At 36.3% G+C, this 5,778-nt stretch overlaps 1 long non-coding RNA gene across 1 annotated transcript; it reads left to right on the forward strand.

The window, feature by feature from the left end:
* The first annotated feature begins 577 nt into the window (after nucleotides 1–577).
* On the forward strand, nucleotides 578–2,832 carry LOC130472308 (uncharacterized). The gene is made up of 4 exons (XR_008932396.1): nucleotides 578–766; nucleotides 869–963; nucleotides 1,596–1,660; nucleotides 2,687–2,832. It is a non-coding gene; the product is annotated as an uncharacterized lncRNA (long non-coding RNA).
* The last annotated feature ends 2,946 nt before the right edge of the window (nucleotides 2,833–5,778 follow it).

Genomic DNA, 5,778 nt, shown 5'->3' on the forward strand with positions numbered 1-5,778 from the left:
AGGGGTAGATTGTAATCCCCCGTAAATTTATAAATTTTATTAATATATTTTTAACGTATATTATTTATATTTAAATAGAACTTATGAATTTTAGTAATAAATATATAATTAACGTATATTCATTTTATTTTAAGTACGTTCTAAATATTTAACGATTTTTGAACTTTATTATATTTATATATTTAATGTATATTTAATTTTATTTAAATATGTTCGAAATATTTTAACGGTTTGTGCAATCAAAAATGATTTTAGAATTTTACGTGAAAAGAATTCGAATTACGAAAACGCGTTCGATTGAATTTGGATAAACAATCCTAACTATTTTTTTGGATTCGATTAACCTCAATTCTAGTCCTAGCCCAAGTTGACAAAGCCCAAATAAGTAAACCCATACCCCAATCCATGTTCTAATCTCACATAAACAACTCTCCCCTCCTTGCTTCAATTTCACGTGAAACCAAAAACACCTAAACCCTCAAACTTTGCTTCCCCTTCACGTGAACTCTCAAGACCTTGCTCTCCTTCACGCCGTTCTCCTTGCTGCAGCCGCTCACACCGCCAGACACTCCTGCACGTCACCGGAATCTTGTCGACGCCGGTAACTCCCACCCTTCTTCTTCGTCCTTTCCTCCTCCTTCATTGCGGTATTGCTTTTCTTTCCTTTTAATCGTTGTTGTTTGCCCAGCCACACAACCACCGCGAGTTTCCTCGCCGCCAGCAACCGCCGCGAACCTCACCGTCGCTGGACCGCCGACCTTGCACGGTAGTCCTCTCTCCTTTGTTCTCTTTCCCTTCTTGATGTGTCGTCCTCCCTTATTCGTTGTCCTCTTGCTTCTCTCTCACTCGTTTTTGTTGGATGCGGCAGCCACACACAACCGCCTGTGCACCGCCGTGCCTCAACTCGCCGCCGATCTGCTGCCGCGCCTGTGCTCCGGCCAGCCTCTTCCCTTCTCCTTCTTGGTTAATCCCTGGAAACCCCTACGTGAATTAAATAATTTAAATTATGTTTTAATTAACTTTTAATAATTTAAATTATGTTCTTGAATTTAATTTATATGTTTTTATGATCTAATTAGAATTTTCAGATTTGCATATATGTTTAAATGATGAATTTAATAACGTTTTAATAATTTAAATTACGTTTCTTGAATTTAAATAATAAGCTTTATGATTTAATTATGAATTTCAGAATTATAGGTTTGCATAATTGAGTTATTAATTTCAGATTATCTAATTACATTGAAATATTGATTTGTGATTGTTTAAAGTATGAAATTCAAAGTTTTTATGATTGTAAATCATGGTAGGACGGGTATGGATTATTAAATTTATTGTTTCGAGGTACTAGGAACATAGATTGGCCTTGGTGAAGTTTTTAAATGAATTATATTGCTGAAAATTTAAAGTACGATGCTTGCAAAAAGTTTTCAACGAATTTCAATCACTAGTTCAATAATTATGATGCTAGGAAATCAAATGTTTAGGTTTCGATATTGGGGAAGGTTCTAAATATGTTTAGGATGCAATTAGAATGCTTTATGATGGTTGCCAATGATTAGAAATTGATTGGGATTATTTGTTGGTTGTTTTAGGCGGAGAATTCTCTCTAGGCGACTTTTGAAAGTGTTAAAGTGGCCTATCAGTTTGTTTACACAAGGTACGTACATACCTGTGTGCTTGGAATGAGTGTGATTTGTTGAAACCATATTGAAATGATTCATGAACTTCGTTATGTCGAAATGATTAAGGAACTTGGTTATGTTGAAATTGTTGATGAACTAGGTTATGTTGAAAGTGAATGTTTAATATTGTTGGATGGACATGTTAAGCATATATATTTCATTATGAGAATTATAGCATGTTGGTATGGATGATTGATGCGAACATGTTGGTTGGGAACATTAGATTATTATTTATATATATTGATTCAGATCGATTGTTTATTGTTCCCTTTTAGCTTTTCACTACTTTACAAGGGCCGAGGACCTTGTTTAGTAAGTTGAAACCTTATACCCATATAGAGGGGTTGATCAGTATTAAAGGAAAGGTTGAATTAATTGGAATAAGTCTTGTGTGACATCTCTGTGATCACTTGCTTAATTCAAAGATAAAAGAAGTTGTGTTTACTTGTTGAATATAATATTTATGTTTGATGAGTCATAACCAAGTATTAAAAGTTAAGTCATGTAAAGTGAACATGAGTAGCAATAGCTTTAGACTGTGCACGTCTAAAGTGTCGGACAATCAGGAGTTGGGGTCATGGGTAGCCTATGGCTTTTTCTGGGGCCGGATTGATCACCGGTTCTATTTTTATTTAAAAGTCCCTCGATATCGCAGGTCATTGGGGTTTACGGAGTCGCGCCCGTACCTCGTCTTCCTTAGTGAAGAAGAAGAAGTTTCTAGTAGACAACTCAGTCCATTGACTATTTCAATTAAAATAATGTTAATGATACAAAGGTCTAGTTCAGTCAAATATAGTTTTCAAGTCAATATATCTTGATTATCCTTGCTTATGTTTTATTTAGTATCATGTTAGGATTGTTCATTTAATATAGAATCATGTTAGGACTATTATTGATTTAGTATGTAGTACTCAGCTTTGCTGATTACGTGCTTTTGCTTGTGCATGTTGATCATGGCTATGCTTTATTGATCCTGTGATGACCCAATCTTTGGTGAGCAGTCTCTAAGGATCAATAAGCATTGTCCATCTGCAGGTTTGAAGATGTTGCATCATTGGGATCGGGAATAGAGAGCTTGTATTTAGTTTTGTTTTGATAAGTTGACTTGGGTTTGTTTAATCGGACTTTAAACTTGTCGTACTATTTATATTTCCTTATTTTCGTTGGTTGATTTTTGAGACTAAACCTGTAATCGATTATTTATAAACCTAAAGTTAGTTTTATGTTTTCCGCTGCAAAATTCTGAATAAGCCGTTACGTTTTCACACGGGCGATAACGCCCTGATAATTCTCTATGTTTTATATTAAAAGGTTATTTTAGAAAAGAGAGAATTGTCGGGGTGTTACAGGCTCGTAATCCATGGGTGGACAGGTGTCCGTGGTGCATGCATAACCGGTAGATAGGAAGATGGTAGTTTATATACCGCCAGACAAACTATGTCTTTCACTTTCATTTATCATGTTTTATGTATTTTTACTAAGCCTTGGCTTGTATTTCAGTTGAAATAACATAACTCTTTTAGATCATAAAACATCATTTTGATCCTGGGATCAATAAAATATCATTTCCTTCATAGCATTTCATAAACATCATTTTATGAGAAAACTCAATCAAATCATATTATAAGAAACAATTCAATCAAATCATATTTCATCCCACAATCCTTAAAACACATCAAAACATTTAATTCATAAATTCAATCATAACGTCATATTTTCATAAATCATATTTATAAGGGGATTGCGGGTACTAGCGATAGCCGTTACCTCACTTCCACGATTTTGCTAAGGGTTTTCCTTGGTTCGTTCGTCCTGAGCTCCAAGTCCAGTTTCCAAAAGCCCAAATGAGTGTAGCCCAATTTAATTTGTGGTTTTTAAGGATAATATAACCAAAAACCAAAAATTGGTTTTGGTTTTCTGGGAGCAGGACCCGAAACAGGGGAGGGGGAGAAGGGACGCACGAGGAGGAGGAAAGGGAGGAGGGAGGAGGGAAAGGTGGCGGCTGGGCTCGGTGGTCTGATGCGACGGTGATGGTGGGCGGTGGTTCGCGGCGGAGGAGCAGCTTGAGAGAGGAGGAGGAACACGATTTTGGGTGAGAAGCAGGGGAGGTTCGGGGGGGTGTTTCAGGGAGTTCTGGGCGGCGGCAAGGTGGCTTTTGGGGCGGTAGTTGATTAGCAAGGTGGGGATGGTGGTTGGAGGTGGTGGTGTGCGGCGTGGTGTTGGTGCGGTGGAGCGAAAGAGAGGAAATAAGGGAGAGTAGGGGAGGTGGGTCGCGAAGGAGGTGAGAGCAGGGGGAGGTACGGTGGGTGTGCGGTGGTGCTGGAGGGAGACGGTGGTCAAGGTGGTTGTTGGACGGAGGTGGCAGTAGTGGTGGCTGGTGGTTGCAGTGGTGTTTGCGGTGGTGGTTCGAATTAAGGAAGAACAAGGGAATGATTTTTTTCTCAGTTTGTGAATTGATTTTGGTAATGAAATTGATCAGAAATTGAAGGAATTTGTAAGTTTTGTGAAGGATTCTAGAAGAGGAAGGCCTTGGGGCTCAAGAAAATGTATGGGGACTGATTTGAGGGAAGGTGGGATATGCGTGGGGAGCAAGGCGGTAAAGTAGATAAATAAATTTTCCTTTTTTTTTAATATTATTTTATTAATTTCATAATATTTGGCAAAAATTCAGAAATTGTAATTAATTTTCGGAAATTGCTTAAAATAATTCCTTAAAAAAAAAATTAGCGTTAACGAAAAAAATAAATTAATTTCAGTTTATAAATTCGTCGTTTAAAATAAATCGTGAAAACGATTAAAATAACGAAATTCGATTATTCGTAATTTAATTTAAAACGAAATTAAGTTAATAAATATTTTTAATTTTAATAAATCGAGTTTAAAATTTCGGGGTATTACAGAACTACTAGTCATCTTGCATTCTAGTCGTCTAACGTTTTCTATGCGTCCATCTTTATAGAAAACTCCGACCAGGGACCTTTTTCAACTTTTGACATTCAAGTTCACTTGATAGACATTTCTTAGTCACAGGACTGGTCCTGACAGTCTATCTTGAATATATCGTCAAATTGAAGGGACTCATCATTTAATACTAAACCAAGATTAAATGGAATATGAAAATACATTTCATATATGATAAATGTTCAACCCCAATGTTTTACAACCATGGGCCTCGAACCCATCTTTAAAACAATTAGTGAAATTTCAAAACTATGCTTGATTTCCAGTGCCACAATGTGAGTGTTGTTTCTCACTTGTTGCATAGGTTTAGTTATCATGCTTTGCCAATCTTGATATCCTTTTCATCGAACAATATTCGAGATATGATGATAAGATCTTTTGAGTTTGTTTATTATGTGATCTAGTCTTTCTTACTACAATAGTGGTTCTACGCATTTCTCAATGAAGAACCATCAAGTTAGCAGACGGTTTTCTTGCTTCAAGAGTGGTTATACGCATTTTTCAATGAAGAACCATCAAGCCAGCAGATAGGTGACCTACCCAAGTTCAGTGAAGAACTTTAAACAACCCTGTTTTATTGCTTCTTAGGCAATAATTACTTTTACTTCAACTGTATAAGTTGCTAGTGATGCTTTGGTTGGATTTACTTATCCAAGCAATTCACAGATATGTGGAAGACTTTCCAGCTGTATCTTAGAACATAGAAATTAATATTTAATTTCCCACGCAACAACTCATGGTCTCCGATCCATGTTGCCATTTCAAAACACGATGCTCTATAGCTCGTCCTTGCCAATGGTTAACTCCAAAGGGATCTTGCTTGATCCTTTACCAGTGTTTATGCGTGTAGCATCAATATTTAGCATATCTTTATTTCCTTGAATCAATAACTATTCCTATGTACCTTTTCAAGTACCATAAGTATTCTTGATCTCAATCTAGTTGATTTTCACTTAGATCAATAGAGATTGGTATATGTTCGTCATGCCTAAAGTCATACGATACGTTTTTGGCGATCCTCATATTATATCATACATGATAAATTCTTTTGCAGAATAATTCCCAATTGAATTCTATTCATGTAACTTAAGCTCATTCTAGTTTCAGTAGATACTAAAACCAGTTAAATTCT

This window comes from Spinacia oleracea, chromosome 4, assembly GCF_020520425.1.
Source record: "Spinacia oleracea cultivar Varoflay chromosome 4, BTI_SOV_V1, whole genome shotgun sequence".
Classification (NCBI taxonomy): Eukaryota; Viridiplantae; Streptophyta; class Magnoliopsida; order Caryophyllales; family Amaranthaceae; genus Spinacia; species Spinacia oleracea.